This window comes from Notechis scutatus, chromosome 2 (assembly GCF_049901735.1).
Source record: "Notechis scutatus isolate UNSWTSFEM ecotype Mainland chromosome 2, rNotScu1.2, whole genome shotgun sequence".
NCBI lineage: Eukaryota > Metazoa > Chordata > Lepidosauria > Squamata > Elapidae > Notechis > Notechis scutatus.
The window spans coordinates 197,769,744-197,795,279 of record NC_142010.1 but is presented as its reverse complement, the minus strand read 5'-3'; the positions used below and the strand labels follow the sequence as shown (position 1 = coordinate 197,795,279).

General features: G+C 36.1%; 1 protein-coding gene across 4 annotated transcripts in view; it reads right to left on the bottom strand.

The window, feature by feature from the left end:
- The window catches only part of RFX3 (regulatory factor X3), a 176,116-nt gene extending 159,336 nt beyond the window's left edge, over positions 1–16,780 (bottom strand). For 2 of the 4 annotated variants that reach the window (XM_087957765.1, XM_087957767.1), the window contains exon 1: positions 13,515–13,800. The gene's annotated coding sequence lies outside the window, so the exon portion shown is untranslated. Of the gene's footprint in view, positions 1–13,514; positions 13,826–16,689 lie in introns of those variants that run through there. The other 2 variants (XM_087957766.1, XM_026671675.2) reach the window with 2 other exon arrangements.
- Positions 16,781–25,536: the final 8,756 nt, after the last annotated feature.

Sequence of the window (25,536 nt, the reverse complement as noted above, 5' to 3'; positions counted from 1 at the left end):
ATCTGACTGAAGCCATTTTTCTTAGGCATTTTATTTTTCTTAGGCATTTTGATAAGTGGTTTTCTGGTTATTTTTATGTTCTGGGTTGTTGTTTGCTGAATCCTTCAGGGGCAGATTATACGTACTGTAAATAAATACTCTCAATCCTCCATCACTTAAAAATGTATTGATTTACCATCATATTCTGCTTGTGTGTGTGTGTGTGTGTGTGTGTGTGCTGTATTTTCCAGCCCATTCTCCTGATACATCAGAATCAAAGGAGAGAACTCAATTCTGCTGGGAAAAGCCCCACCCCCTTTTTTTTAATTAAGGAACTAATCTACATAGAGAAACATTGAACATTGGATCATATACCTTGGAACATGCTTTATCTCTTTCACATGGACAGGAATACAAATATTTTTGTGCTATGTAGTCAATTTGGACCAACTTTTCCTAATTGGAAGCCATATTTCATTGGAGGAGACATCCGTAGGTGAGGCCAGAGAAAGGAAGGAAGCTCAGAGAAGTCCATATCATAAAACTACTTCAGGAGACTCTTTCCAGTCCCCACAGAGCCATAACCGTATTAACTGTCTTGAAAGAAGGATTCTTGGAAGACAGAAGTGACATAGGAGCCTGCTCAGCCAGACTGTTTTTCCCAAAAAATTCCTAAGGAGGAAAGTATAAGAAAGCTAACAAAACCATTCCTGAAACTTGCTTGGCTGGAATCTTGCTTCCCATCTCTGAGCTGTCATCATTAGCTGTTTTGTGGGGGAAATCCTAGTATTTTTAAAACTGTATACATTGATATAATCGTTATTCTAAATGACTGGTTAGAAATTCCTGTAATAGTAGAAGAAAATAAATATGTAAAGTGGTTGAAGTCCTTTCAGTTGATTAAATTAGGCATTAAGTCTATTGTAGGATCCACATCATAGGTTTATTTTCTTCTGTTTCAAAAAAGCAAGAAACTATACCATTAATTTTTCATAACTGCACCATAAAAATTCAGTGGCATGAATTAAGCAGGATTCAAAGCTAAATTCAACCCACAGGCTGCTCTTTCTGCTCTAGATTCTGGAGGAATTTTTCATTACCATAGCAAGTTTTGAATCTTTCTTTTTAACCTACCATTTTTATAGGTACTTTATGCTGGTCTTATAAGCAAACTAATGACTATTATAACTAGAATGGAAACCCAGCATTTCTTTTTTCCTGTCAAAATAGGCAGATTATGACTTGGTTGGGCTGCTGAGAAATTATAAACCTGCAATTCTCTGCTGTTTTGTCTCCCAAACTGAATTACTCATATGAGAAAAGCATGGAGGCCCGGTGGCACATTGGTTAGAATGCAATATTGCAGGCTAATTCTGCCCACAACCTGGAGTGTGATCCTGACAGGCTCAAGTTGACTTAGCCTTCCATCCTTCTGAGATTGGTAAAATGAGGACCCAGATTGCTGGGGGCAATATGCTGACATATATAAGACGCTCAGAGAGTGCTGTAAAGCACTGTGGAGCTGCATATATATGTCAGTGCTATTGCTATGGTGTTTTCTTGGCTGCTGGCGTGCTGATTGTATATGAATGAGTGTACAATGGATTTCAGTTATATCATAATGGCATTTCCATCCTACATTTTGATTTATGCCTTATAATCACGATTAAGGGAAGGTAACGAAAGTTTAATTTTGATTAATGAGTGGTAGTATATTAGAAATAGTTCTTACATGAACCTTCATTCCTATTACAATACAATAATCGTGCTTTTCATTTTGCCTACGAATCACGATGTAAGTAAAATAATTCCCCATGCAAGAGCTGGCATGACTGAAGTATACAATCTGACTACTTTGCTATAATTTCAAGCATGTTTATAATATTGAAGAATTACGGAGGCATATTTCTAGGCAGAGATTTAAAATCAAGATAATCACCTATTTGATCCATTTTGGAAAAGGGAAAAAAGCAAAATTTGCATCAGATCAGCTCTTTCATGGGGAATTATATAGTGCATAGTCATATATAAATTCACGGACATCAAAAGCACAATTACATTACAGTAGAGATGAACGTTCACATAAGAACCAATTCTAATATGCCACCACTCAATCAAAATTAAACATAAATTAAGAGAATAGAACAGTTATAACTAGTATAAATGCTACAACCTTACACAATTTTTACAGGTAGACCTTGCTTAATAACCAGTAGCTTAGCAACTGTTCATAGTTACTATGGACTTCAAAAAACCTACTTACAAGCTGTCCTCAAAGCTATAGCTGCTGTACACATGGCTGATCGTATGATGCTTGCAGATGCTTGGCACCTGGCTCACATTTACGACTGGTTTTACAATATCCTAAAGTCAAGTGACCATGATTTGCGACTTTACCATTTTCCAACTAAAACAGCAAAATACATTGGATATGTTGGATTTGCTTAACAATCATATTGCTCACTTAACCCCATGTGATTTGCTTAACAACCAGTTAAAATGATCATAAAATCAAGCCTGGTCACATGGTGCCTCAACTTACAACCACAACGACCTCTGACTGAAATTCCATGCTATATTATGAATGTAAGTCGAGGACTATCCGTATTTAGAAGTATATCCCATTTAAATGAGACAATTTGCATAAATTCATGTAGAAGTGAACTGAAATTCTCCCATAAAAATATTTAAGCAAATCACTGAACATCTTCCTGAAAAAATACATTTTTATCCAAGAAGTATATATAGAAAGGTCCAAAAGTTATTTGTTGTCTGAGTTATATAAACTATAGGACAAAGAAATCATGTACTGTATTACAAACTAGAGTTAGTTATTATATTATCACATTCATGTTAGCCTGTCTTCTCTAAGCAAAGTCTGCAATATCAATGACAACTTAAAAACAGGCTACAATTTTCCAGCTGCTTGTTATACTGGTATATGGAGCCAATACAATTTACTCCTTTTATATGTATTTAGTCATTTTTCTTCAGCCTCATCTAAAGCTACTATAGGATAAATTACAAGATTTTTTTAATAAATTGAAACTGCTGATTCTAAAAATAAGTCCCTGCAGATTCACAACTGTGTCAAGTGGGCTATCTATCATGCAGAAGTATACCTAATATAATGGGACTTTAATCACTGAAAGCAGTAGAGACAAAATAACCAACTTCAACTACTATCTTAGAAACTTTTTTTAAAATAATGTTCTTATTCCAAAATAATTAAATCTAGAACATTAAAACAGGTTTTTAAATTATTTTATATAGAAATAAATGCTAATAAGAGATGCAACTGTTACTTAATAAGCAGTTTATTTGAATTACTTTTTATGTATACAAATTGAAACTCTATTAAATAAATTCTGCTCTATCCCCACTCCAAAAAAAGCAATCCTTTTCATTTAAAAATTTCCCCTAAAAGGATTAGGAAGAGATAAAAATGTACCATGAGGTTTTAGATTAATAAAATATTCAATTTGGAGTAAAATGCTCTGAGGAGAGAAGAACATAAAGAAAAGAAACACATAAACTTATGTTTTGCTGCTGAAAAATATAGAAGAAGCCATATGCTTTGGATGGCCCTTTTGTGAGCCACTGGAAATCCCAACACAAGAAATAAAAGTAACACCTGTTTAAAGCAGCCATCTGTCCTCACAGGCTGAAGAAAACGAGAATCTTTCCATATAATCCTGATTTTCAAACTACAGAGCTAAACTGCACCTGGGAACACTTGTACAAATACTGTTCACAACTCTGTTGCTTAAATGCTACAAACAAAGCCATCTATCAATGACTGTATATGCTGGAAAATATGCATCTTAAATGCAAACATGCAGTTTTCAGTAGGTTTCCCCCATTATGTTTAAACAAGACTAATTGTTCTATTGATAATTGAAACATGCATTTGGGGTTCTTTATATAAGCTTCAATTCCTTTGACATGGAACTTGAATTTTAAAAACGCACACTGACATTTAAATGAAAGTTTGCTTTAGTTCACTGTAGTATCAACATTCACTCACAATCTGTCAACTTAAATGCAGAACAATTTCTTCTAAATTATAATTTTTAAAGTCTTTTGAAGGACGTGTGCTGTTTTGTTTCATACTAATACAGATTGCTGTAAAAGCTCCTCTCCAATCCTAAATTTATGCTTACATATACTGCTGCAATAGTTTTATTAGCTGGGGATAGAAAAATTAAATTGGAATATGTGGTTTTATTAGTGATAATCTTTTTTACATTTTTACAAAGATATCCTGATTCTTCATTTGCTCTAATCCACACATTAATATTGCTGTTCCTGTTCTTTCAAACATATTCAGTGTTGTATTTTTATAATTCTTTAGTGCGTAGGGTAGTACTTTTGCATTGACTACATGAAGAGTTTTCTGAAATAGATTCTAATTACTGGCCCTCTTAATATGTAGCTAGAAAAAAAATTAATCAGAGCACCTCATATATTTTAGGCAGGGAGATCTTTATTCATTGTGGCTTTTTTCACTAAACTTCAGCTGCTGTGACAATCAGATTTAAAAAATTTGTAAACTGGCACTGCAATCTAGCTGTAAAGTTTAATAGCTTTTAGCAGGCTCAGCTTGCACTTTAAGCACAACATACAAAGTTAAAATTTATTGAAAAGACAAGAATTCAGATTATTTAAAAGATAAACAATATCACAAATTTCAAATACTTTTGCTTTTAATGCACAGCTTTGGATATATGCAAAATTTGGATATATGCAAAATGAACTGGAAATAACCCATTTTGAACCTGAAGCATCCATCTCAGCTGTTTCAATTAACAAACTATGTAAATACTGTAAAAAGGGCTGAAAGAGTTCCTTTAAAACTCAAAACACAATTGAAAATGGGCATTCTGCCCTAAAAGTGGGATGCTTTGAATTCAAAATTGGTCAGTTTAAAATGTTTTGCAAACCGTATGTTTATTTCTCTCATTATCCAAGATATTATCAAGACCATTAGATTGACTACAAAACTAGGGAAAAGGTCAAAATCATTGTCATAAAGATTAATATAAACTGTTGAGACAATGATATTTTGAAATGTAAAGCATATGAATGTTTTAAAGATACAAAAATAAGAAATCTCCTTACATGTTCAAGTATGAATATATTTATACACAACTGAATGGAGCATACTTTTCTGTGTCCATCAATCTTCCCTAACCTGGTAACCTTTAGATGTGTTGCATTACAAGTTTCAAAATATTTATTTATTTAATGTATTTATTTAAACCATTTATATAGCCACCCATCTCATAAAAGTTACTCTAGGCAGTGCATAAAATAAAAAATAACATAAAATATGCCCAGGTTAAAAACATTTAATTTTCAATCCACACAGACCAAAACAAATTAACCCATCAAATAGGGAGCATGCAGTTCAGAAATTTTAGCTTCAATATATTTAGAAGTGACAGGTTGTATAAGATAGTTCTAGACAAATTAGAGATGTGCATTTAAATACATGCTGGAGAAGAAGAAAATCTTAACAGTGGCCAAATAAAATAAGAGCATGTAAACAATTTAGCAGCATGTCTAAAAATGCCTGTAATACCTTGCTAACATTAGGCTACACTGAATGAATAATATATATTTCCTATCCTATTTAAATACTGTAATATGGTAGATTTTTAGAATTAGAGTCTTTAAATTTAAAAAAATCCTCTAATTTTTATTACAAAAATAATCAATTTTTTTTTAATTTATCCTTTTTAAGTACAAAAAATATATTTAAATCTAATCAAAACAGTATCAATACCTACAATCCATAGTTTTGAGAAGCATTGTGGCTCACAAGGTTGGACTGGGCAGGCTCACATTCAAGACCCATCACTGCCGTAGGGTGGGATGAGCTCCCATCACATGTTCCAGCTCCTGCCAACCAGCAGTTTGAAAGTGGGCTATCACAAGTAGATTAATGGGTATCACAGTGGGCAACTTCATGGGGGGCTATCACAAGTAGATTAATGGGTATCACAGTGGGCAACTTCATGGGGTCATGAAAAGAGCCCCCAATTGGCCAACTCACAGGCAATGGTGATATCAATCCTTTTGCTCCAATCCACACAAAAAAAATCCATGGTTTTAATAAGGTGGTGAACCAGATGTATTTAAGAAAAAACTTCATCACACTTTTTGTAGTTGCATACTCAAATTTGCACACATTTTAAAAATGGGTAGCCTGCGTAGTGTGAGTGTGTAAGAACAGTTAGGTGCAAGTGAGTCATACCCAACTCTTGGCAATTGTATTGACAAATGTTTGGCTGATTGATCATTGGTAATATACAAAGTATAGAAACAAATAACATTTTAAAAAGATACCAAAGTACTTTAAGAAAATAGAAGATATCTCAGAAGAAATATCATAACAACAAACTCAAATTTAACCTGATTAGTCTTTGTCAGCAAAGTCCACTCTGCCTACAAATCAATTTCTGCTGTGTACCTCCTTAAAAGCAACCCAGAATGTATGAAAACAGAATACAGTGTTGTAGTACAATATAGTTTTAAGCATGATACTGATTCCCTTCTATAAAGACAAAACACTACATACCAACATACCATACCATTCAAAACGTTCTTCAACCCTTAAAAAGCATTCAAATATCCACCACAGGTGGCCCTCGTTTAGCTACCACAATGGGGACCAGCAACTCAGTTATTTAGCAAAGTGGTCACTAAGTAAAAACCACAACTGTGCTTATGGTCTTACTTCAACTTTTTTATTTTTTTTACTTTACAGACTTGAGAAGATTGTAAATGTAAGGACTGGTCATAAAGTTACCTTTTCATCAATGTTATAATTGTGAGCAGTCACTAAACAAGGCAGATGCTAAGCAAGAACTACCTGTCTAGAGTTCAGTATAGACATACAGCCATTATACCTCAGACAGTGCTGCTAAAGACTGTTGTTCTTTAAGTATACAGATTTTTTTTGTTTACAATCATGGTCCTTTTCTTAACAGAGAATTCTAAGAATTGAAAAGACATACTGAACTCTACATTAATACCATCAGGTTTTCCCCTTATATCTGTGCACAATGGTATCTTTAGCTTGCTCCAAGTTTGGAAGATAGGTAAAAGATCATGGCATAAATTTCAACAAAAATGACAGATGGGAAGATGGGACTTAGATTTATACCAGGAAAACAGTTCAGTAATGAAAGAAGATACCTAGGAATCCTGAATTTTTTTTCTTTCTTTGTGATATTTAAGAAATGGGTTAAGTATCTTTTGAAAATGATCCAAGCATAATTTAAAATATCCTTTCATCAACAATAATGCATTCTGAAAAGTAATGCCCTGCTAGAGTTCTTAACATTAGTTCATGCAAAGTAATGTAAAGTAAATGAGGCCTCTTACACACACACACACACCCCTCTTATCCTGTATTCTTACAACTTATATTTTCATTCTTTATTTTCTACAATTTCCACTGATAATTGTAGGTACACAATTCAGAGAATTCTTATAGCCGATGCAAGTAAAAGCAGCATGAGTTTCCCAGGGGTATTTTCCATTTCTATGAGCAATGCCCTCCTTGGGAACATGCTGTCAGTTCATAATTTAGATCCAAATCATATATATATGTATATGATTTATATGTATATGATGTATATGATATCCAAATCATATATATATGGTATTAACTAAAAGAAAGATGAATCCCTCACCTCCCATTAATTAAGCTTTGAATGGAAAAGTTAGCTTACATTTGTCAAATGGGAACCTATATTAACCAAAAGGAGAGGATTAGCAGGATGTGGAAACATCCAGCTGCAACTTAAACAAGTGGCCATAATGTAGGCAGGAATATGGGAAAAGCCACCACCATTGCTTTTGCCCATTGACAGCAAGTATTGTAGAATAATATGTCGAATCAGTGGAGAGAGCCTCTTTTATACATAGGGCCTATATATTTTTCTTCCATTTAGTGAAGCAAAAACAAAAGCAGCTGTTTCTTTTCCTCTACTACTTAACTGCAACAAGTCACACTCTACACTAGAGAGCAAGACATAAGGGGTGTTCAGTGTTCTCTTCTGCTCTTCCCTTGAATGGGAATACTGTTGTAAGATTTCATGATTTGACAAGAATGAGAAACCTAAGCTTCTATGCTTATTTATTTAAAATATTTATTTAAGATCACTTCCCATCTTTTGAGAGTAATTTAGAAAACAATAAAAACAACCTCCCAAAAAATCCAGAGTCCCAAACCAACAATGCCCAATATATTAAAAAAAAAAAACAAAGTCATGGCATGGAGCCTCACCCTATCATAATGCTTGAGGGGATAGCCACTGTTATCTCAATAAAACAATTACAATCTTTGGATTGGAAAGTGTAATTGAGGTCTCCAACCTCCATCGGAACACATTCAATGAAGAGGAGGGAACCACATCTCTGAATCATTGATTCTACTATGAAATCCCTCTTATTGTTAGGGGGAAAAACTTCCTAACATTCAGTATAGCCTCAATCTATTATTATTCCATGTCCTGTCTAGAATAAGAGCAAGTCTCTTCTATGAGTTGTACTTTCACATATTGGTGCTGTTCTACTGCTAAACATTTTGGAAGACATTTCTATTCTTCTGGCTGACAAATATAATAGTTACTTTAGTCCAAATCCAAGGGGGAAAAGGGTACAGAGTTTGGAAAAAATGCAAAAGAAAGCTGCAAGATTGAACACAAGAGCAAAATTTAAGGGGCTCAGAAATCCTTCATTATGCTCCAGAATAAGAGACCACACCATTACACTCAGTACAACTTATTTCAGAATAAGCATTCAAGAGCTTTATACTTGCTAAGCCCAATACATTAACCTTTTGAACTTTTCAAAGTTTCTTTTTCCATGGTCTTTTCTCCATCCTAATTCTGTTACATTTTATCCCCTTTCTACACTTTCCTCCTTTTTTCTTTCTCCAGCATTGCTTCCATTTACTTTATTTCCATTCTCTTTTCTCTCTCCCCCTTTTTTACAGTTTCTGCTGGAACAGGTTTGAATGATACATATATTACTTTTTCAATTATTTCGCACATAATCACTTTTAATTAAGTATCCTTAATTAGTAAGGATACTTCCAATTAATACTTTAAATTTTAGTACTCCTTTTGGAATGTAAGCTCTGATCAATGAACATACACACATGTGCACACCGACAAGTGCACCACATGCATATATTTGATGGGGCGAAAAATATCTCCAGGATTAGTCTCAACTAAAGTTATCAAAGTGGTAGTTAGTTGATTAGGCATGGAAGCTGGACATTTGGGGAGTTCTTAGAATATTTTTCTGTTTAATATTTTTTTGGGATTGAACTTTTTCTATTGTTTTTGAGTTTTAAGTTCAAGGTCCATTTGGAGATGTATAGTAACTCTATATAGTTTTTTCAGCTTAAAAAAAAAATTCCATCATTTTTCCTTAGTTGTTTGTTTGAAAGGTTTTCTTCTCTTTCTGAGGATCCTAGCCTGAGAAATGCTTCTAGCCCGAATGAAGGCTGAGCTAAAAACTGGGGACACTAAGGAGGAGCTTCAAGTAGGAGTGTCCTCAGAAATCAGCTCAGCCTATCCAATGACAGGCGGAGCACTTCCCATGCCTGGATGCTCGGAACAGCCCTCAGGAGAAGCATGAGGCTCCCATAGATAGGATACCTAAATTTCAATGTTCTGCATTAAGGGTATGTATCCTACTCCATTAAGCCCTTAGCCATCAATTATAAGCATGGTTTTTTTAAAAAAACAATTGTATGTTACTTATAAGAAAAGAGCAAGAAACCTCCAAATAAGTAAGATCCAGCCATCTTCTCAAGGGCATGGCAGCAACCTGAAATTAAGGAGAAACTTTCTAACAGTGAGGACAATTAATCAGTGGAACAGCTTGTCTTCAGAAGTTGTGGGTGCATCATCATTGTGGGGTTTTAAGAAAGACTGGACAAGTCACTTGTCTGAAATACTATAGGTCTCCTGCTCGAGCAGAGGGCTGGATTACAAAACTCCAAGGTCTCTTCCAGCTCTATTCTGATTGATTGATTGATTGACCTCAAATAAAATGAGCCACTGTATCCACTTGATCTTCATCATAGCAATGAAAAGCAATTGAGTAAACTATTCAAATCTTTTTCATCTTCTCCAGATATGATGGATGCTAGGGGAAATGATGCTGTCTACCACAAACGTAAGTTGTCTGTAGAGTGCTAAATAAAGATACCAGTTGGGTGTTGAAACATGATAAACACAGACTGAGATCCTTGTATAAATATATAATTTGAAAAAGAAAGTATCCAATAAAAAGAATGTTCTTAAATGTGTCCAGGCCTCAGAAGGGAGGTGGGCATGATTGCAGTAGGCTACATTGTACATTACTGGATGCAGTTTGTAACAGTCTCCAAATAAAACTTTACCCACTCCCTGCATAGATAACCAGAAGGCATTCAACTCTCAGCATAAAGTCACACTAGTAAACAATCTAAATCTCTCTAAAATACATATAAAGTCATCACCATTTATCTAGAAAGGAATTTCCTTCACATATTTAAGTAGGTGTGTGCCTCAGATGAATGATGGATACTTGAGGTAATGATTGAATTTAACTAAAATATTGGAGGGGGCACCTGGGATACAATTGGAGTAAAAAAAAAACAACCAAGAATAATACAAATGAAGGCTTTATCTTTGAAATTAATTCATTCAGAAAACAGTGCCCTGAATTTTTGAGACACATTAAACAGAATGCTAAGCATAATATAGTATATCAGGAATCATAATGAGAAAAAAATCTTATTGATTTGGGGATGTATCTGCCCATCCTTTAGCACACTGGAAATCACAGACAGTATACATTCTTCCTCTGCAGCTCCCCAGTTATGCCTCCCCCAAACTCTGAGACTTGGAATGCAAGGCAAAGGAAAGCCCAATTTGCAAAGGTCCAGTTATGTAACATGAAAATATTACATTAATTAGCATTGGTGGTTTTTAATTTGACATCCCATCTTCCTCCTGTGGTTCAGTGAGATATGTCAACAAAGGAAATATACTTTTATTATATTATTTAATAAGTCAAATAAGAAAAGATATGGAGTTCCCATCTCAACAAACTTACTAATTTACCTTCTGAACTACTCAAAGAATCTTTTCTCAATATTTTAGATTATTATCAGAACATAATCTGTTTTCTTACCTAGGAAATAGCTAATTGTGATACCTTTAAAGTTAGCTTTTCTAGAAAGAAATTTAATATGTACACTACTATTAACCAAAGTAGTCCTGTGAAAGCTTAAAAAGTAATGCCATGGAATCTGTCATTTTAAGATACGAAAGAAAAAACCATAACAAGCTGATTAGTTGATCACTGTTGTGGATCAGAAAAAGGTTCAATATTTGCATTGTAAGTCTGCACCATATCGCAATGGTCATACTTTATTACACTAAATGACATATTCTGGCTTTGAGTCTATGGGACATTGTAATCTTAGTGATTAGAAACGATACAGCTAGAAAAATAATACTATTTTTTCTAAGTTTATAAATTACAAATTTTAGTTTAAAGTAAGACAACAGGTGAATGCAGCCAACAAAAGGAAGCAGAAAACTGCCATTACTGTAATAAAAATCCAAACAGAAGCAATAATTAATTTATATTCTGTATATAACATAATTTGCAATGTACATACCTAATGAAAGAATAATCCATCCATTTCTGGTTTTTACAGTAGTTTTTAGAATGTTATAATATACCCTTCATATATGTGTGTTTGTATATAAATGCACATAGGTACACATATATACTGTAATAAGTTCATGAACTAAAATGACACAATACATGTCTTATTCAGAAAACAGCCCAAAATCTTAATAATCACCTAACCTGCTTTGCAACTGACATCTAAGAAATAATATACCCTGATAGACTCTTCAGGGGTTGTTCTATCAGATAAATCAATATAATTTTGTTGGCATTGTTAAAAGTAACATTCTATTCAATACAGATTTCACAACTGTGAAAAAATATTTACAGATAAAACAGTCTCTTTTATAAGTAGTAGTCAAATTAATAGAATGTAATTAGGAAACTTAGGATCTCTTTCAAAAATCACAATATTTTTTTTTAAAAGTGAGCAGCAAGACATTTGGGTTGCATTCTAAATAAAATATGAACTCCGATGATCAGCATTAGTAATTGAGAAATGTTTCAATACCATGTTAAAAACCTGGAGCAGAGGTGGGTCAGGTGCAAAGTAACTGAGTGTCAACAACTTGTCCCACTGAGGTGTATAAGAAATATTACCTTTTGTCCAGGAAGAGCAAACAATTACCATATGCTCCTGGTACAAACCTACAAGTCATAATTACCAACTACAGTGATGATTAAGCATTCACATATTCCAATTCACAAGATTTGTAATTCTTTATGATCAATTTGATTTCCATTTCAGCATTTAAGAAAAATAAAAAGACACAAGAGTAATTAATATATATAAAAGCTACAATAATTAAGACGGTATCTGGATAATTTTTTCCTACCACTTTCTTGTTTCTTTTCATTTCATATACAAAATATCCTTAATAAACATAATTTTCAGACAAGAAAGATTACTTGCAGCTTTTACCCCAAGCTTAATCTAGGAAGAATCGTAACAAATTGAAATTATACACATGCATTAAATTTGAATTAAATCACACCTCATGAATTTCTCAAATATTTCTCTTACGTCTTTCAAATCAACATTGTGTGGTATTGCAGTGTTTAATGAACAAGAGAAAGATCTGCACCACAAAGATAATTGCCTATGAATGATCAAGCTAACGTCAATATTTCGGAAACAACCTGCTCATAATAAAGTACTGAAAAGGTTAAAAAGCAAGTAGGGTGAGGATGATCAGAAACACACACAATAAAAAAGAAGAAGAAGAAAAGTTCACAAGCTACCCAATCCCCAGTTGGGAGTCCAAGGCCCACACACAAGTTCCAAGCCCCTACATCTTAATATATCAAACCCCCAATTTCCAAGTTAAAGCATGGAACTACCCAGAGCATGGACAGCCACCTTATTTCCCCCTCATCCATTAACTCCCTAAAAATAAGAATATGAGGCACATTAAAACGAACAAAAAATACCCCCCACTCCTCTCCAGACTCCTTATGAGGATCATGAGGGAGCTCCCCCCCCCCCACTTCACATCCAATTTCCTTTCCATTCTTAAACCACCACCACCCCCAGTGCAAACCATATCCACTTTCCCATTTCAACTCCACCAATTCACTACAGCCACTATCAGAGAAGAAAGGAGGGGGAAGAGGGGATATATAAAGAAAGCACAAAACAGGCCGGGGGAGGAATCACACACACATACAGTCTCACACATAAGACACATTACAGTTTTCCCCGCTTTGCACCACATTCAGTGATTCAGCTCAATGGAGCAACTGCAGGCCGGTTTCTCGATGGGGGGAGAAAGAAAAAAAAAAAGGAAGGTGGGGGGGGGGTTGCACATTACAATCATATTCACCTGGGCTGTGGAGGGCTGTGGTAGTGGTGATGGTGTTGCTCTTGCTGCTGGAGGTTGTTGTTGTGGGTGATGATGAGGATGGGGGTGAGGCTGGGGGTGAGGAGGAGCAGCAGCAGCAGCAGGAGGAGGTGGTGATGGTGGTGAAGGAGGAAAGGAGCCGTTGTTGTTGATGGGTAACAGTCGCCAGGACTACGGTGACTATGGCGCTTGATTCACAAGGCAACGGTTGCTATAACTCACAAAAGGGAGAGAGCGAACGAGAGAGCGAGAGGAGGAGAGGAGGCGGTGGCCCAACCTCACAGGCCCGGAAGAGGCGGGGCTTTCAGTATGAATGATAAGTCCTCTTCCCCCCCCCCTCCCTCCCGTCGGGCTGAAGAAGGGGATTGGGAGTTGAATCTTACACGGGCGGGGGGCAGCGATAGAGAAAGAGAGAGGGAGAGACAGAAGGGGGGGTGGAATTAATGTGGGTTTTCTTCAGTACATCTGCGTGTGGAGGAGGAGAGGAGGAGGAGGAGCGCGTGTGTTCCTGAGGAACAGTTGGACTGCACGCGGCTTGGAGAGCAACGCGCTCGCCCGGCACAGCCGCCTCAGCGCGCGCTGCAATCAACTCCCTTTCAACGGGAGGACATCCAAGGGGCGGGACTACGATTCCCGGCTCCGGTGTGGTGGTGTTGGGGCGGGGGCTGGGAAGCCTGCCAATGATTATTCCTTTTATTATTTCCCGGTGGGGGGAGGGGGGTTGTGAGGAAAAGAAGCGAAGCCGCGCTGGTAATCGAATATCCCGCCTACGGAGAGTGGCTGAGTTGAAAGATGTAATTTGTGGTGAATGTTGGGGGCGGGGGGAAGAGAGAGAATCGGTCTTTCTTTGCCCGCTTTCGCACTTTGGGGCCGCTTGGAAGAAGGCGCATGGGGAGAGCGTTCTTTCCTGTTGTCTCTCTTCCCCCAATCCCCGCGCTTTTAGGGGCGTTAAAATGGCTCGGGTTGACTAGTGTCGCCACCGCCGCCATCTTACGCGGGGAAAGTGCGGCAACCAAGAGGCTGGAGGTCTCCTGTGTGGTTCTGAAATGCGGGGGGGATGGGCAGAAGCCAAACCGCCCTTTTCCCGGCCTGAGGAGACCGGCGGGGGGGCGCTTGAGGGAAGAGGCGGGGCCTCCGCTCTCGAGGCGATGGGGGAGGAGTTACTACTCGGCCCGCCCCTCCCTCTCTCGGCGCCCTCTCCTCCCCTCAGGGTGGATGCCGGGCAAAAATTGCCCCGTGAGGTTCTCAACGACGCACCGAGCTTCCGCCGGTGCTAACGAGGCAAAGGCACCAGGATAAGACCCCCGGGGGCTCCCTGTTTCTCGGCGGCGTCGGTAGCCCAGCTTTAGTTTGCTGGGCCCCCCACAATGGGGAGCAAGAGCTGTTCGTTCTTCCTTTCTTTTTGCTCTCTCCACCCACCCCCACCCTTTTTCTTTCTTTTTTGGTATTTTTCTACGCAGCTCTCTCCTGGGAAAGAAGCCCAGAAAGAGCACAGTACAGACAGTCCTCGACTTATAACCAGAACTGAGCCCAAAATTTCTGTTATGTGAGACATTGGTTAAGTGAGTTTTGCCCCATTTCACGACCTTCCTAGCCGCAGTTGTTAAGTGAATCACTGCCGTTGATAAGTTAGCAACTCAGTTGTTAAGTGAATCTGGCTCTCCCCCCACTTTGCTTGTCAAAAGGTTGCAAAAGGGGATTCTTTGACCTTGGAACGCAGCAGTATGAACCAGCTGCCAAGCATCTGAATTTTGATCACATGATCATGGGGACCTACCAAGGTTGTGACTAAAAAAGGGTTGTAAGTCACTTTTTTCAGGGTTGTAACTTGGAACAGTCACTAAATGAACTGTTGTAAGTTGAGGACTACTTGTAGCTTCTGGTATTCGGCATTCACCTGCCATCCCGTCTGCCTGTTTTTCAAAGAGAAGGCAAAAAAAAAAAGTGATCCAGGCAATATAAAAATGTGAGAAAGGATTGCTTTTCAGATGATCTCTTCAGCTTTCCCTGAAAGATGGGTTCTGGCTTCTTATATAGAAACCACTGACCCTCAAGCTATTTTTAAAAAATCAGTTTTGATGTGAAATCAAAAAAATTAACTACCTCCTATAGCTCAACTTGAATCACAAATACAAATGATGATCCTATTTTATCCATATTTCTGGATTTGGAGATGGGAATGCTATGAAAGGCAAGATGTAGATTGGATGAGGAGAATAAATAAAATAACACAACCAATATAGTATTGAATCTGTTTTCGTTTTCCCAGGAATATTTACAGTAGAAGTGTGAGGTATGTATGTATAACAATAAAGGTGTTGAACATAAACATTCAAAAAATGAAGTGAATTTTTGCATAGCTGTAGGAGGATCTTCTCTCCTTTGCCTGGCTTGGATGCTGCTGTTTGGACTGGGTTTGCTCTTGTCATCTGAATTCAGAAGACATTAAAAGGAATCTAACAAAGAACAATTCTGCATGTTGTCATACTGTGGTGGTGAAATGTTGGGAAGAATTGGCATTGTACTATTTTGTAAAGAAAGGAAGGGGACTTACTAAGTGTTCAAAGACCTGTGGTGTTGCGTTAAGGATGGGGACAAGCTGTTCTTTCTAGGGTATAAGAGGTTTTCAGATCAGCCAAATAAACATTCAGTAGAACATCACAGAGTGTTGCTTTTTGTTGAGAATAGAGAGCTTTGGATGCAAACTGGATCCTTGCTTCATTAATAGCATTTTTAAACAACAGATTTTAGAAATAAATGATTTCTGATGGCACAGTTAGTCCTCAGGACAGAAGAGATGGCTGTCTTACATTTACTTCCATCATTGTCTTCTTTAGTAAACTTAGCTTGATATGTGTTTATTTTGCTTCTACTCTACCAGGAGCTTGACTCAATGTAAGTAAAATTAATCTCATTCAGAAGGTCTACTCCAAGCCAATAGTACTTTTAAAAATCAGGATGACTCCCTCCCTGTTAATATTCAGGAGGGAATTAATTCCACAGATTCATCAGAGTGTACTTCTTTACCAATTTTAGTTCTTTCTGACCCACTCCAGGATGGAACCTTACAAAACCCTGCTAGAGCATTTTTCTTAATTAGCTTCTTAGTACCCCCTGCTAAAAACTGCAAAGCAAAGGGTCTTAAATTAGTTCCTACCTTTGCTATAATGTCACCAACTTTCTGATGCCATCATGCCTTCAAGATAGCCAGGGAAATGAACTGCAGTTCCAATCTTCAGGAAGTTAACTACTGCCACCCTATCAGAGCATAAACTTATAGAATATAATATTTATGCTATACACTCGGAAAACTAGTACTACAATGGTCCACAAGGTTGGGAAAATAAGTTGGGAAACAGGTGTATCAGTGTTTATAGGAGTATGAGGCAAAAATCAAAATAATCTCCTGAGAGCCTCAATTAGGTAAGTGGAGGGATATAAATATAATGGTAGCTTTTAGTTTTGTTGTTTTCCATTCTATAATAAAATCCAGTATTGTTCACAATATTAAAGACATTGAGCTTGTCAAGACCTGAGCATCTCACAACAGGATAAGCTCCCGTTACTTGCCCCAGGCTCTGCCCACCTAGCAATTTGAAAGTGTGCAAAAACAAGTAGATAAATAGGTACCACTTCGGTGGGAAGGTAACAGCATTCTGTGCACCTCAGCATATATTTATGCTGGTCACATAGTCACGTAAGTATCCTCAGACAACGCTGGCTCCCTCAGCTAAGAAATGGAGATGAGCACCACTCTCTAGAGTTGGGCACAACGGGATGGGAAACTTACTTTTTTATTGTTCACTTGGAAGAGATAAGTGTACTAGAGCACATAGAATCACTTTTATTGAAAATGCAGTCTTGGATTTGGCAGGAACAATCTCAAAATTACATTATGCAGCACTTGTCATCATAATTCGATCTCAAACCAATGTGGTGATTGGAAATTAGAAGGGAGCTACTTACAATATTGCATACATAGGTTATGCTATAATACAGTCAAGATGGCAAAAGTAAGATTCTTTAGTTATAACAGGCCGAATCCTGCAGCAGAATAACCTTTTTTCTACCAAAACTGCATTAATATTGGTCAGCCTGTATTGCATGAAGCTACATATGCAGAAGTAGCACTTAAATGGAACTGATCTGAACTGCCTAGAAAGATCAGCACCAGCTGCATAGGGACAGCAATCTCCATGGCTCACAGATGTTCCTTTCAGGAAACTAATCACTTTTGCAAATATTTTATCTTGTATAAGGATCTATAGACTATTTAAAACATTCTGAAACCTTTATCATTAATTTATTTGTTCCTTTCCAACTGAATTACCGTTGTCTTCATTGTATTTTCTATTGTATCATTGAAGCATAGCCAATAAGACCTTTGCTTTATTAGATCCAGAACTCATCTGACTATGACCTTGAGCTGCCAAAATTGAATTGTACAAAATTAAATGCATACCCTATTTTTATTGAAACAGTCATTTCATGTTTGAATAATGACGATGTATAAAACCAATAACTTATGTTTCACATTGCCAAAAAATTGTCTTATGACATCAGCTCATTTATTCATCTCTCAGAATGTCTACCTTAATTATTGTGTTTTTGCTATTTTAGATGGGAATCTCCACCAATATTACTTGTAGATAGATACTAGAGATTGAACTGGGCATTTTTTTCACATGTGTTAACCACAGCCCTTCACCACTTATTTAATATGGAAGTAATATATCCATTCCTAATAATGTCCACCAGCCTACACCCCTTCCCCCAAAATATGTGCAGATTTTTAACATAAGACTTTTTTCTTGACATTGTTACTAGGAATTCAACCATATGGCATGGTTTGTCATAGCAAAAACTGCATAATTTTGTAATTTTCTTGGATTAGAAATAATTTTTAGAGAATTTTTAATAATATATTCTTTAGAGAACTTTTAGGTTTGAAAAGAGCATACAAAAATAAAACAAGGTTCTAAATTTAAATGTGAAATCAGTAATGAATTCTTAACAGGGAATTTCAATTAACTTGAAATAAAAGATGTGGTTAATGATTTTATAATTACTTACTAGCTATAGTTAAAACCCAAACATTTCCTTAGGTAAAACAGAGTTAAACTTATGTTTTGTCAAATGAAAGATACTTAATTTAGAGGAAATTTCATAATCTGATTAACATTCAGATGTCACAAGCACAGATTTCTCTGTCTTGCATACAAATAATTGTAGTCTTAAGGCCAAGATTCAAGTTTAACATTAATATTTCCTGAACTTAGTTATGAATTATCAATATTTTCATTGTTTTGAATGTAAGGAATATATAGAAAACCTCTAAATGCAAATAAATGTTATTCTAACATTTTTACAATTAATATGGAATCCTGTAAAGTAGTTGAGTCAACATATCCATATATCAGCAAAGAGAACATTAAAAATCAGAAATAAAATGTTTACATCAGATCTTGAATTGTAGAACAGACATGGTTCATCACACTAATCATAACACATTTATTGGTTTAATATGATATTTGAACTTAGTCATTGTGATTTGTTTCGCAATATATCTGAATTCTTGCCATCAGCTTTAGAAAAAAATACTGGATTTTATAACATCTATACCCAGTTCACCAATAGTATTTTCTGTATAATTAACTCCAAACCAACAACCATTTTATCCAATAATATCCCATCTACACTAAAGCCTTCCCTTAAAAGCTTGAGAAATGGTGTGGAGAAATAGAGGAGAGCAAGCTTACTAAGAATATGAACTAAATGACTTCAGAAGGAATAATTTATATGATTTTTAAAATTAGATCTGTCCAACCTGCATGTATACACACATAAATAAACAAGACATATCTGCTTTGCTTATCATAATCCAGTGAAATTGTTGCTCTTTTAAACATAGTATTTCCTATAAATCATCAGAGACTGAAATATTCTGCTTCTAAAAATGCTACACTGAATTTAAGTCCTATTACAGCCTGCCATGCATAATACAAATCAGTTTTATGTTGATCATGGATTTCATTTTATCTTTTATAGATGTGGCTACATATCAGTGATATATCGCTTCAACATATTTCAGGGGAATATGTTAGAAGAAATAATTTGCAAATTTCTTTAAACAGAATTTATTTCCCATTTAATCCAAACTAATACCTTTGCCACCTTTAAAAAAATGGTTCTTATGTCCTTTCTTCATATATCTGGCCTTTTTTTCAGGTTGAGATCTGAATTTTCCCTTTGCTTCCAGTAACCACTGTAAAACATAAGCTGAACCATGAAGTAGATGGGCAAAATGCAAAATGGTGTATTTTAAACATAGTTAAACTTTACTAAATACTGTTAATTCTCCATATAATGTAACTTTTTTTCATACATTTGTCATATTTACAACAGCGGCAAGGCTCTAGGAACTACAGCTAAATCTGTGGGCTTTAAATTGTGTCTCATTTTGATACAAGTATGTCCCTTAGTCAAAATTATGAGGATAATCTGTGCATATGAAACCTAAGGACCTTTCTGTTATCATACCACTATTTTTGTGTTATTGATTTTTTTAGAGACTGTTAAAGACTTCGTAATTCCAATCACTTTTTGGAATATTTTTATTTTTAAGGTTATTATTATTAGGTAATGATCTAATTTTACTGTATATTTAATCTGAATATGATTGTGTATTTTCTAAAATTTAAGCTGCTCTGGTAATGTTAACACACTAAAGGGAGATGTGTATAACATATAAATAATACAAACAAATATAAAAGTGTATAATCTGTTCAATTAATAAATCCATGGGGCAGCGCGATTCAGACAATCTACCACTTTTGCTTTGGTAAGAATTGCAAATAATATTGTATTTTGCACTTAGCAATAAGTGTGATTTGCAATTCTTAAAGCAAAATCATTTACATACTTTGAATTAATACTGTGATAAAAGATATACAAACTATGTGAAGAAAATGTTTTCAGTTAATTAAGAATTTGGTATATTCATAATTTGAGGTTAACATTATCCTATTTCAAACCTCTTTTTAGGATTGTTGGTAGAGAGGTCACTCCCTACGCCAGGAGTCCTTAAACTTGGCAACTTTAAGAGGAATTCTGGGAGTTGAAGTCCACAAGTCTTAAAGTTGCCAAGTTTGGAGACCTCTGCCCTAGGTCTTTCCTTTGTGGATTGCCAAAGAGCTCTTGTATTCAATGTGCTCATGAAAACCCTGGATGAGATATTTGTCAGTTAGGGCTTTGGTTTCATCAGAAAAACAAGAGAAGGACAAAAAGTGAAAGATAAGAGGAGCTAGCGCAGTGATGGTGAATCTTTCTGCTTCTTTGAAAAATTCAGAAAATGCCTTACAACTTTGCTGGCATATCACATCACACACTCCTTGGACACTCCCTCCTCACGCACACATCTAGCTTACCCTGAACAGCAGCACTTGGCAGCAGTGCCAAGGTGGGTCTGAAATAGAGGCCCAGATCTTGACTTCAGCCCTAGCACCAGGGTGCCATTCAAAAAGGCCACCTTTGCACTATTATTGCCCAAGGAAGGCAAGCCTTGGGCAATGGGCTCGCCACTGCTCAGCACTCCCCAGAATCTGCCACGTGCCATTTACCTTCAGGCAGTGTTCGCTTTCTGTAGGCAGACCCTGCAGACCACCTGAGGCAGCTTCTGGTCACCCAAGGCCTCCATTGTTGAAGCAGCTTTGCAGAACGCTCTTCTGTTAGCAGCCTCTGAAAACAATGTGTCCTGTTTTCACACCATTTTTGGAGACTCTGGAGACTTCATGAGGGCATACCCCATTCTAACGCAGCCTCCGCAATTCATGAGAGAACAGGGCATGTTTTCAGCAACAGCTGTTGAGTGTTGATGAATGCTGGCATGTCACTCAAAATGTCATGGAGTGCCTTTGACATGCTTGTCATGTAAGTTTGCCATCCCAGAGCTAGGGTGTGGCTGCACAGAGGAAGAGAAGGGCCAAAATAAATAATAATTGAAGAAAACATCTGCAAACATTTTAGAATTAAAAATGACATGTATTATTTAGGGCAAAAACGCACAAAGGAGCCATTGTGCCTTCAGAGATCTGCAACAGATGAATTTGTTCCATGCTATTTATGCACTAATGTTGATTTCGGGCTTGACTCACCTGTAAGAATTAGTTTATATAAAGGTAAGTCAACTGATAATATTGATACATGGCTTCCTTATCAAAGTGACATTTATTAGGCTACGGTAACATTTTTAAGAATAGAGTCACGGGAGTATTGAAATGTTTTTTAAAAATCTCATTCTATGCTGTGAAAAAGATTAAATATGTTTGGTTCATTCTTAAATAAAACTTCAATTCTGGGTTACCACAGATTTGAATAATATAGGTACTATTTAAAAAAAAAAGTAATGAATTAGAAATGTTTGGCTGCAGAAGAATTAAGTAACCAGATCAGAGTCACATAATGCTAAATTGCATTAAAGGAGAAATCTTCCCATGGGATTGGTGAGGATATACTCTACAAGTAAAAAAAAAATAGTATTTAGTACTGAGATTAGACTGAAATTAATAACCTAACATTCACAGTTCCGTTAATTGACAATGAAAACTTGTAATTTAATAGGCTACTGATATAATCAGATTTTGGGACCTCATGCTGGAAACACTGTTGGAATATGTTATGCCATGGCAGATATTTAGACCTGATGCATGAATCAAATTAAATTTTCACATTCCATTTATAGCAGTATAAAAAGAACTTCACAAAAAAAAATCTAAAGTCTGCCATTTGATTTGATTTGATAAATACAATATGTATTACTTTTGCAGAATTGGTCACAATTTGAAATGTAATTTTCCTTACCAAAGGACTTTGAACTATTGATTCTTCTTCTTCTTCTTCTTCTTCTTCTTCTTCTTCTTCTTCTTCTTCTTCTTCTTCTTCTTCTTCTTCTTCTTCTTCTTCTTCTTCTTCTTCTTCTTCTTCTTCTTCTCCTCCTTCTCCTTCTCCTTCTCCTCCTCCTCCTCCTCCTCCTCCTCCTCCTCCTCCTCCTTCTACACACTAGCTATTGAATGTGAGATAACACATTTCCACTCAAGAAAATTAATTTGTAATGCTGGGAATGCCTATTTGTAGGTATATTATATGATACCACAATTATAGACTATACAGTATATTAAAACATGATATATCATCCTTCGCCCATAAAAAATAACACTTTAAAAGATTATGAATTTGAAGACAAGTAGAATTAATGTGAGGGGAAAAGATTATATATAAAATAGTCATTCCAGACAAAAGATTTAACTGAGGTTAATTATTAAACATGTCTGTCATAGCTGGGAAGAAAAATTTTCTGCCAGGAATGTGGTGATACTGCAGCCTAAGATTTAGACAGAAGATCAAAGCTGAATACAAAAAACAATATCAATAAAACATTATAATAAAATTGGAACAGGTGAGTTGAAACAACTTTTTCCCACTTGGTTACCCTTACAGAATTGACACGCCATTCCCATCAATCCCAGTCAACATGTCCATCTGGAATAATCATGCGCAACATTTGAAGGTGGGGTGATCACCAGGCATATATCCCCCAAAATAGATGAATGTACCACAAAAAATTAACTGTAAGTACAACTACATTAATTAAATGCAGTGGGGAGTTGAACTAGATGTCCTAAGGCAGCCCCCCCCCACCTTTTGGGCACCAGGGACCGGTTCCGTGGAGAGACGTTTTTCCACAGACCGGAAGGGATATGGTTTTGCATGCTGTCAGCATCCTGCGGATGGGGCTTCGCTTGTTTGTACGGCCCGGTTTCTGGCATGCTGCGGCCCAGTACTGGTCCACAGACCAAGGGTTGGGCACCCCTGTCCTGAGGAGAAATTCCATTCTCCTCATAGGTGAAGGACGCTAAAGGCAGAAGGTGTTGTTTTCCTATGGTAGTGCTAGTTTTCTGGAAGAATTTTCTAGAGGACATCAAGCAAGCCTCCCTTACTGGTTTTCAGGAAGATGTTACAAAAGGGAACTATTTCAGAAAGATTTGAACTGAGGTCATGCACAGCATCATTTTCATTTCCTTTCTATAAGCTTTTTTCATATTTTAATTTTGATTCTATTGGGTCTGTGGTTTGGAATTTTAATTATTGTTATTTTATTGGCATTTTTTCATCATATGGTGAATGTTTTACCTTTTTACTGTACGGTATTTTATATCATGTAAACTGCCGTTGAATTGTAGTAGGATAAACATACAATTAATAAATATAATAAGTAACTTATCTCTGAGATCGTTTCCAGGCTTGTGATTGCATGATATGCATGAGAGCCAGTCTGGTTAGAAGTTAAAGGTGCTGCCTTAGAAACCTGGTGTCTGTGAGTTCTAGTCTTGGCTTAGGTATGAAAACCAGCTTTCGGCCAGTCACTCACTCTCAGTCCAACTCACCTTACTAGGTTATTGTTGAAAAGAAAATAGGAGAAGGAAGGAGTAGTCTGCCACCTATATGTCTGCCACCTTGATTTGCTAACAAAGGCAGAATAAATAAATAAATAAATCTCCCATGTTGAGTTTGGCAATTTAGAGTGAAAGCCTGAATCAAAAGTGAGCCTTTATGAAGGTTTTGTATACAGATAAACTTTTGTACAATAATTTTAAATTTTTACAACCCTTGTCTATGCACTTTGGCTTTAGGTCTTCTACAGATCATTTTATTATATGCAACTAATGCGATACCATATGTCTTACTGTCTGTATCTTTATCATCGATGCTATCTGATCAGTTCCTGCTGCATAGAGTTGCAGGATCTGCCAAGGCATTGTTAGAAAATGAGAAGATGATTGATCTTGATTACAGTTTTTTTCCCTGGTCATCAGTATTCTATTTTTTCTGAAGATAGCCATTCTATATCTCTGCAATGCCTGATGGAAGAGAAACTTCCATTTTCATTCTGGAAAAAAGTTGAATTTTAAGCTATTTGCAGAAAGTTAACAGCTCTCCTCTTTAGTCCATTTCTCTGGGTCTTTGAGCTTCATGAGCTATCTTAGCTTTACTCTGTTTTGCCAAAGCAAATACACTATTCTTTTTCATGTTTTAATATAGTAATAATAAAAATCAACATTAGAAAATCTTTTCTGACAGATATTGTAATATTCTATGATAAAATGCAAAAAGTTTAATCAAAAGATTTTAATATCTAATGTTGGCCTATTTGATTAAATCCATAGACTTCATTTCTTAAGAAAACTGCAATGATATTAGTTTACTTAGTGAAATAGTTAATTCCAACTTATTATTATCTTTTCACTGTATGCCAAATAAATTTTCATCCCATACCAAATAATTAAAGTGTGATTATAGACTGAAAGTGAAATGGTACCTTGATACTGCAGCTTTGCAATAGTAGTTTCAATAGTATCGTGCTTGGCAATGAAAAATTGGAAATGTATGAATACAGCAATATAGGCAAGTCAGATAACAAAGTGCCACAATGTTAAGGTAACTGTTTAGACTTTGGAATAATCAAAGCCAAAAATAATAAATATGGATGATCATGTATTACCCCAAGGATAATGCTAATTAGCTATTATAAAAACAATAATATTTGAGAGATTTTGTTTCTGTTTTCAACCCTGCCTTTTTGCAAGCAAGATAAAGTGGCTAACAAAAATAAGACAAAAAATTATATCAACATAATTAAAATACATATACAAATGCTGAAGATGTTCTAAAATTCAAAAGGCTAGCTTGAAGAAATCCATCTTAATTGCTTTTCTAAATACGGAGAAAATGGCAGCCAAATATATTTCCCGAGACAGTAGATTTCATATCTTAAAGCAGTGCAGGAGAAGACATTCCACATATTTAGCAAATCTCTTTGGAAAACATCTTATAAAGAGCTCTTTTCTGCAGAGCTTTTGATAGATTCATAACCAAAGGATCAGCCATTCCAACTGTATAAATGTTTAGGCTTTGAAATGTTAGACCCAACATCTTACATTGTTCCCAG